The following is a 10,016-nucleotide window of genomic DNA, read 5'->3' on the forward strand; positions in this document are numbered from 1 at the left end:
CCCACTATGAACTGCACCTTCATAATCTCCAGCAGTTCATGTCTTGAAGGTTTTTTTCCTACTGGTTTTGTGTTGAGAGGTGGGGACCTTGCAAGGGTGATAGGATCATGGGGTCTATGAGGTACTTAATGGATTGAGCCACTGTTGGATTTGTATCCTGGTGGGCTATGGGGAAGTGGTAGAGACATTAGGACATGGGCCCAGTGGGAGGAAGAAATCATTGGGACTTGCTATCTGGGAGCAGGTTTTCTGCTTCTCACCTTCCTGTTTCTCTCACTTCTGCCTTGGTTACTTTTAGATGATTACTTTCTTCATCCTCCAGTTCCCCACTCTTATTATATTCTGCTTTATAAGCAGGTACAAGTTTGGAGACAAGGCCTGTGCACTGAAATCTTCAACCAAATAAATGTACATTTTTACTGTTTTACCATAGGTGTTTTGTCAAAGCAACCCAATCTGAATATCATGGAAGTCTGGTACAATGAACTGGGGTCACTCCTGTGACTGCCTCTACCAGTTGGTTTGATAACACTTGCATGTGGTTTAACAGAAGTACTTGGGAAAGTTTGGAGAAATGTACTTGGAAAATTTTGGAGAAATGTACTTGTAAAATGTAGAGTTCCTTTCATGGACCTTAAGAGGTGAGACTCGTGTTGGCACAGGATTACAGAATGCCAACAGCAGTACAAGAGTACAAATTGTGTTGATGAGGTGTCCACAGGAAACTAGGACTTCGTATTTGGAGGCAATGTGATTTGTGCTACCTTCTGGCAAAGAACTAGTCTTTGTTTTTTCCGTGCTTTGAGACATTGTGTTGAGCTGTGTTGAAATGTCCTAGAATCATTAATTTTTTTTATAGTTTTTTCAATGGGCCTTTATTTTACTTATTTATATGTGGTGCTGAGAATCAAACCCAGTGCCTCATACATGCTAGCCAAGCGCTCTACCACTGAAGCTACAACCCCAGCCCCTAGAATCATTAATTTTGTGGAGGATATTTCCAATTGCTCAGTATTCAGGTTTTGGAGTCAAGATTTCTGTCTGCTTTAAACTAGGTTCACAGTTAGAAAGATCAAACACAGCATAAAGATTTCCTAAACTTAAAATCATCATACTACAGTGACACAGTCACACCAATGTTTTTAGCAGCTTAATTCAAAATAGCTACATTGTGGAATGAACCTAGGTGTCCTTCAATAGGTGAATGCATAATGAAACTGTGTTATATAAACACAATGGAATATTTTTGCAATAAAGAACAAAATTAAGGCATTTGCAGGTGAATGGATGGAGTTGGAGAATATCATGCTATGTGAAATAAGCCAATTTCCCAAAACCAAACACCAAACATTTTCTCTGATAAATACCAGGGGATTGGGTAAGTTAACAATGGAGGAATGATGGTGTAGAGGGAATTGAGAGGAGGGAACGGTGCAGGGAGAAGGAAAGAGAAAGGAATGAGACAAACATCCTTACCTCATGTACATTTGTGATTACACAATACTCTAATTAACATATAACCAGAAAATGAAAAGTTGTACCCCATTAGTGTACAATAAACCAAAAAATATTTAAAAGGATTTCTCAAACTGAAGTTTGTTTATAAAATAAAAGGCATATAATTGAGACCATGAAGGATATGGTTGCTGAGGAAATGAGTCCCATTAAGGAAGGCAAGTTGTTTGTACTGGGAATATAAGAAAGCTGCTGTGAGGAGTCTTCCTCCAGCTGTTCTTTTTACAGGTGTGAACTCAGAAGACAAGAGTCCCAGATTCCCTAAACTTTCACCAATGTGTCTAAGAAAATCCTATGAAGACAGGCAGTGCATAGCATGAAAAGAATCTGGGAGAAGCTGAGAGTGAATGTCAAGCTGAAGTGGAGACCCCCAGAAGGTAGGATGCCAGGATTCAGAATGTCTACTGAGGAAAAGTGCAGGCAGAATGCTGAGCAAGCCCAAGAAAATGGCCTTGCAAGGACAGAGGGGTGGGAACTTTGTGGCTATTTATTTATTTATTTATTTATTTTGGTTTACCTGATTTTTTAATTTGTTCTTTTTGGATGCACATGACTGTAGAGTGTATTTTGACATATTATACATGCATGGAGCATAATGTATTCTAACTAGAATCCCATTACTGCAGTTGTACATGATCTGCAGGTTCCCTGGTTGTGTTTTCATATATGTCATAGGAAAGTTATGTCCAATTCATTCTACTGTCTTTCCAGGTCCCATTCTTCCCCCTTTCCCTTCATTCCCTTTGTCTAATCCAGTGAACTTCTATTCTTCCCTCCCCCACACTTATTATGTGTTACCATCCACATATCAGAGAGGACATTCAGGCTTTTCTGTTTGGGATTGGCTTATTTCACTTAGCATGATAGTCTCCACTTCCATACATTTATTGGAAAATCCCATAGTTTCATTCTTCTTTATGGATGAGTAATATTTCATTGTGTATATATACCACATTTTCTTTAGGCATTCATCTGTTGAAGGACACCTGGGTTGATTCCACAGCTTAGCTATTGCAAATGGAGCTGCTCTCAACATTGTTGAGAATTCTATAGAATGCAGATTTTAAATCCTTTGGTTTTAAACCAGGGAGTTTAGCTGGGTCACATGGTGGTTCCATTCCATGTTTTCTAAGGAATCTCCCTATTGCTTTCCAGAGTGTTTGTACCAGTTTGCAGTTCCACCAGCAATGTATGATTGAACCTTTTCCTCCACATTTTTCCCAACATTTATTGTTACTTCTATTATTGATAATAGCCATTCAGACTGGAGTGAAATGAAATATCCATTTTAATTTGTATTTCTCTTACTGCTAGAGATGTAAAATATTTTTTCATGATTTTTAGCCATTCCTATTTCTTCTTTGAAATGCCTGCTCATTTCCTTTGCCCATTTACTGATTGGGTTATTTGGGTGTCTTTTTTGTGTGTGTGTGTGTTAATTTTTCTGAGTTCATTATATATATTGGAGATTAATGCTCTATCTGAGGTGCAAGTGGTAAAGATTTTCTCCCCTCCCATAAGCTCTCTCTTCATAGGCTCTATTGGTTTCTTTGCTGTGGAAAGGCTTTTTAGTTTGATGCCACCCCATTTATTGATTCTTGATTTTATTTCTTGTGCTTTAAGAGTGTGGTTGAGGAAGTAGGTTTCCAAGCCATCATGTGCAGAGTTGGGCTTACTTTTAACAGGTGCAGGGATTCTGGTCCAACGATTAAGCTCTCTATGCACTTTGAGTTTTTGCAAAGAATTTTGGTGCTAACATCATGTCACCCTGTGACATGACCTACAGGAATTGATGTTGACCCTGTGAAGGTCTTGCTTTGAATCATTCCTGTTTATCATTTTCCTACTCCTTCCTTTGGGAAGAACATTTATCCTGCACATGTGTGTCATGGTAGTACACAATCACTGGTTTGTCTTGAGTCTTGAATGGAGACTTTGAACTTGGATGTTTGAGCCATTTTCAAACTATTGACTACAAGAACTCTTGGAGATTAACCAAACACAGTTAGCAATGTCTTGTAGACACTGGTTTTGGGGGCTGTGGGCAGAATGTTATGCTATGGCTCTTACATTTCTCCCACAAATGGAGGACTTGGTACCCATAGCAGCATAGCTCAGAGATTAGACCTTGAGCAGAAGACAGGAACATAAGGGCTCTGACCTCATAAATACATTATGAGACTGAAAATGGATCTATCACTCAATGGGCTATTGGGATGGGTAGAAACTTCAGAAGGTACTCGTGGTTGAAGGATATAGATCATTGGGGGAATGCCCATGAGGGTACATTTTGTCATTTATCCTAGCTTCCCTCCTTTCCTTCCTCCTAATCTTTGCTTACTGGCCACAATGAGGCAATCATTTCTACAGTACTTGCCCTCTGCCATATTGTTCTCTTTTGCCAGAAGCACAAACCAATACGGGTAAATAATCATGGACAGTAAACAAAAATACGACTCTGATATTGTGACATGGTAGAGTAACCTGAAATGTAATCATCTACGGTGGCCTTGTACAATTTTCAAAAACATACACAGATGCTATGTTCACATACAGAAAACACAGAAAATACCCAGATACTGTGAGTTGATACACTAGCCAAAGATATTATCCAGATACTGTGAACAAGTGCGCTAAACAGGGACATTACAGAGATACTGTGACCAGGTATACTACACAGAGACAACAACCAGATACCATGACCAGTAACTAAAAAACTAGCAAAATGTATCAGTCCACTTCTCTAGAGGAATAGAAGAAATAGGATATATGTATGGTTATAAAAACAGGAATAATTAGATTGGCTTAGACATCTAGAATCTGGATGGTTCCACAGTGACCATTTGTAGGCTGGAGAGCTGGAGAGAGAGTAGTTGCACATTCCATGAAACTAGAGTCTCAGAACAAAGAAATCAATGATGTCACCCCTGTCCTGGACCAAAGGCCAGAAAACTCCCCGTAGAGTTGCTGGTCAGTCTGCATTGGAAAATGAAGGGGCGAGATTCTGATGTCTCAGGTGATCACAGTAGTAGTCACGAACCCTCTGAAGAAGAATCGAGCTTGCTTCTGCTGTTGCTTCCTTGTTCTTCCAACTCTTGTTCCATCCAAGTCCCCAACCTATTGGACTGTGCTGCCCACACTGACAGTGAGCCTTTACCTCAGTTCACTGTCCCACAGGCCTATCATTCCTAGAAATAACCTCACTGAGACCTGCAGAAGCCTCTGAATCTTAGGCATCTCGTAATCCCAACAAGTTGACCGTTCAGATTAATCCTCAAACCAGATATGTACCAGGTACTAGAGATATCAGCCAGATTCCAAGGCCACAAATAACAAATATGTACCATGACCAGAAGCAGTTACCAGAGAAAATAATCAGATACCATGTCCATGTAGAGTGAGTAGAGACTAAATCCAGATTCTAAAAGCAGGTATAGTCATCATAGATGTTAGAGAGACACCATGACCTGATCCACAAACTGGACATTATCCAAGTATTCTGAGTACATACTGTAACCAGAATAATAGTTAGATAATGTCTGACTAGAGACATTAACCAGCTATTATGACCAGAGAAAGGAAACAGAAACAATACTTTAGTATAGTTACCATGTATAGTAAACAGATACATTAACACAACACTGTGACAATGTACAGTAAACAGAGACCTTAGCCAGATACATGAGCAGCAATAGTAAGCAGAGACTGTGATATTGTGACCTATTATGATAAGGTGAGGCATTAGCCAGATACCATGATCAGGTATAGTAGAAATTAGGCAATTACTGTGACCAGGTATGGTAACCAGAGACATTAGCAAGATACTGAGAATAGGTAAACTTAACAGAATCATTATTCAAATACTCTGACCAAGTACAGTAATGAAAGAACTTAGTTAGGTACCATGACCAGGTACAGTATACAGAGAAAATACACAGATACCATGAATAGGTACGATATCTGAAGACCTTAGCTAGACACCATTAACAAATTCAGTAACTAGTGATAATATGCAAATCTGTGACCAACTATAGCAATTAGAGACATGAGTCAGAAACCATTTGGAGACAATGCTTGATATCATATCCAGGTACAGCCACTACAGTCCATAGCCTGTTACTGACACTGGGTGCAGGAACCAGAGACAAAAGACAGAAACCACGAGAAGGTAGTCAAACCAGAAATTATCCAGACTCCAGGAACAGGTATGGTAACCAAAGGTATTAGTCAGATAACCTGACCATGTACAGTAACTCAAAACAGCCAGATATCATGACCAGGTTTTGTACCCAGAGACCTTTGTCAGATACCATTACCAGGTACAATAAGCAGACATAAAACCCAGATATAGTGACCAGATACACTCACCAGAGACATTAATCTGCTACTGTAACCAGGTAAAGTAACTTGAACCAAGTGCTAGAGGCTATCAACAGAGGAGTAAGCAGGCCTGATACAGTGACCAGTAGAAAATGCCCACATACTGTGACTGTATACAATATAGAGAGACATTAGCCTGACACAGAAACCAGTAACTGTAACCAGACATAATACCCAGATACAGTGATCAAGTTTAGAAACCAGATGACAGCAGATACAGGGACCATATACATTTATGTACTAATTAGACAAATAAACCAGGGTCTGTGACCAGGAATAAAAACAGGAGACATTAGTTGGATTATGTCACCATGTTTAGTAACTGGAGACATTAGCCAGGAGTCAGGTATTGTGACCAGCTTTAATAGATAGACACCACATTCAGATACTGTGACCCAGTATTGTAAGCAGGGACATTTTCCAGACACTGTGACAAGGTATAGTGACCAGCAAGAATACCCAGATATTTGACTGTGTACCATAAGCAGAGATATCAATATAATAATGGGACCAAATACAGTAACCAGAGACATTAGTCAGATACCATGACCAGGTACAGAATAAAGAGCCAATACCCTAATACCATGACTAGGTATAGTAAACAGAGACCTTAGGCAGATTGTCTGGGTGGGGATGGCAAGGAGACACAATAAGTTGTATCTCATACCTCATATCTCATGCCTCAATGTGTTATAATAAACAGAGGTGTTAACCAGAGACTATGACTAGGGACAATAACCACAGATATTTGGCAAATACCTGGACTAGGTACAGTAAACAGAGGCATTAGCTATGCATAGTGACCAGATACAGTATACAGAAACATATCCAGACAAGTTGATGAAGTACAGTACGCAGAACAATACTGAGATACCATGATCAGTCAGTAACCATATACTGTGACAAGATACAAAAATCAGAGACATTACCCAGATACCATGATAAGGTACAGGAACTAGAGACATTAACCAAATTCAATAACCATAAACAGTGACCAGAGACAATATATAGACACCATACCCAAGACACTAAACAGAGACAATACTCAGTTACTGTGCCAGGTACAATACACAGAGACATTAGCCAGATGTCATGTCCAGGTATTGTAACCAGACATATCATCCTGATATCATGACCAGGTGGAGGAGCCAAAAATAGTATCTAGATACCATGACGCAGTACAGTAACCATAGGCATAAGCCTAATACTGAGATTAGATACAGTATACAGAGAACAACACCCTAATACCAGCTCCAGGTACAGTAAATGCACACAAAAAGCTGATGCTAAAACAAGGTAAAGAAAATGAGGATTCTGTGGCCAGGAATAGTAAGCAGACATAATACTTCATAACTTAACCTGTTACAGTAAGAAGAGGTACTGCCCAGATACCACAGCCAGGTATAGTTACCAGTGATAAAAATTAATGAATTGTGGAGCTACAGTAAGCAAAAGTATTAATAAGACACCATGACCAGATATATTATCCAGAGACATTAGCAAGATACCATGACCAGGTTCAGTAGCTGAGACTTTAGGAAGACACAGAGAACCAGTAAACAGTCATTACCCAGACACTGTATCCAAGGAAAGTAACCATTGTCATTAGCCAGATATCATGAAAAGGTCCAGGATACAGATACATTGGCCAGATATCCTGATCAGGTATAGTAATCTGAATATTCACAAGGTATGGTGACCAGATACAGTAACTAGAGTGGAGAGCCAAAAATAAAGACTAGGTACAGTAAACAGAGAACTTAGTCAGATTCTGTGGGTAGGAACAGTAAGCAGAAACAATACCGTGTACCTCAACCTGCTCCAATAAGCAAAGGCATTCACAGAGACATTAGCCAGAACCTTGACCAGGCATAGTAAACATAGACAGTAGCCAGATACACTGTATAGCTACTGTCACCAGAAATGTTGGTCAGACACCATGACCAAGTATATTATGCAGAGAAATGGGACAGACTCTTTGAATAAGTATGGCACACAGAAAAATATCCAGTTATTGTGATCAGATATAGTCACCAGACATTAATCATATATTGTGACAAAGTACTCTAACTACAGACATTACCCTGATACCATGACTGGGTAGAGTAATGGGAGACATTAACCAGATACTGTGACCAGAAACAGTAACCAGATAAATACTCATATACTATGACCTCAGTACAGTAACCAGAGACATTTTCCAGACACTGTGACCAGTAAAATACCATGACTAGGTGTGATGGTTGGATATGAGGTGCCCCCCAAAAGTCACATGTGAGACCATACAAGAAGGTTCAGAGGAGACATGATTGAGTTGTGAGAGCCTTAGCCTAATCAGTGACTTACCCTCTGATGGGATTAAGTGAGTGGCAACAGACAGGATAGGGTGTGGCTGGAGGAGATTGGAACTAGGGTGTGACTTTGGGGTATATATTTTGTATTTGGAGAGTGAAGACTCCTCTGTCTGCTTCCTAATCACAGAGATATGAGATGCTTCCCTCCAACAGCCTCTCCAACCATAATGTCCCTTCATCTCAAGCCCAGAGAAATGGAACTGACCTCATATGGCCTTTCAGACCTATATAACCATGAGCCCCCACATAAGCTTATCCTCCTCTATAATTGTTCTGGTCCAATCCTTTCATTCACAGCAATGAAAAAACTGACCAAGACATTAGGTATAGTAAACAGAGTCCTTATCTATAAGGTGAGCAGGAGGAATAACCAGAGACATTAGCCAGAAGTAGGAACAAGTTCAAAAACCAAAGCCATTAGCAACCTCCTTGACAAGGTACAATAATCAGAGACTCTATTTAGCCAGATTTGGTGATCAAGTACATAAACCAGAGAAATATCCACTTCCTGTGACCAGGTACATGAACCACAGACATTCGCCCAATACTGTGACTAGTAACCAGAGACATTAACCAGATATCAACACTAGGCAGAGTATACACACACAATACCCAGATACCCTGACACCCTACAGTACTCAGAACATTGATCATATACCAAGACCAGATATAGTTAAGAGAGTCATTACCCAGATACTGTGACCAAATAGAGGAATCAGAGACATTAACAATTACTATGACAAGGTAAAATAACCAGAGAATAAAGCCTGATATTGTGACCAGGTATAGTAAACTGAGACAATACCTAGATACAGTCAGGAGGTACAGTAACCAGAGATATTAGCCAGATCCCATGGTACATCAAATAGAGACAACATACTGATGCCTGACCCGTACAGTCATGAGTCAGATACCATAACCCAGTACAATAACCACAGACCTTAGCTACATACATGACCAGCTACAATAGCCAGAAACATTAGCTAGATATTCTGACCAGTTATAATAATCAGCAACATTAGCAAGGGACCTTGACCAGATCTAGTAAACACAGACAATACCCAGATATGATGACAAGCAACAGCTGCCAGAGATCTTAGTCAAATACTGTGACCAATTACAAAACCACATACTGTGGTCACATACAGAAAACAGAGATAATAATTAGTCACTCTGACAAGGTATAATAACCTGACACATTAGTCAGATGCTGAGACCAAATACAATAAACAAAATTCTACCCATATATTGTCACTATATACTGTAACCAGAGTCTTCAAGCAGATACTTCACCAGGTACAGTAAACTGAGGTGTCAGGCCAGATACCATGACCAGGAAGAGTCAACAGAGATAGTGCCTACATACTAGGATCTATTATAATAAGACACATTACATGGACCTTTCGTCAGCAGACATTGTGATTCCTGGCTTCCTACCTTCCAGGGGTCTCCATGTGGCTTGACTTTCACTCTCAGAGCCTCTCATCGTCACCCTCTTATGGGTTCTCCTCACAGACTCTTTTCATGTTATGCACTGCCTGTCTTCATTGGATTTTCTTAGACACCTTGGTGGAAGTCTGTGGGACACTGGAACTCATTTCTTCTGAATTCCCACCTGTAAAAAGAGCACACATTACACAATAGACATTTACTGTTTCCAGGTACAGTAAACAGAGACAATAATTAGATATCATTACCAGTTACAGTAACCAAAGACATTAGGCATATATTCCTGAGCAGGTACAGTGTTATTATCAACTCATAAGA

General features: G+C 39.8%; 1 pseudogene; it reads right to left on the reverse strand.

Moving 5' to 3' along the window:
• The window catches only part of LOC124961428 (complement factor H-like), a 119,067-nt pseudogene extending 109,332 nt beyond the window's left edge, over window positions 1-9,735 (reverse strand).
• Window positions 9,736-10,016: the final 281 nt, after the last annotated feature.

The sequence above is a fragment of the Sciurus carolinensis genome, chromosome 12, assembly GCF_902686445.1.
Source record: "Sciurus carolinensis chromosome 12, mSciCar1.2, whole genome shotgun sequence".
NCBI lineage: Eukaryota > Metazoa > Chordata > Mammalia > Rodentia > Sciuridae > Sciurus > Sciurus carolinensis.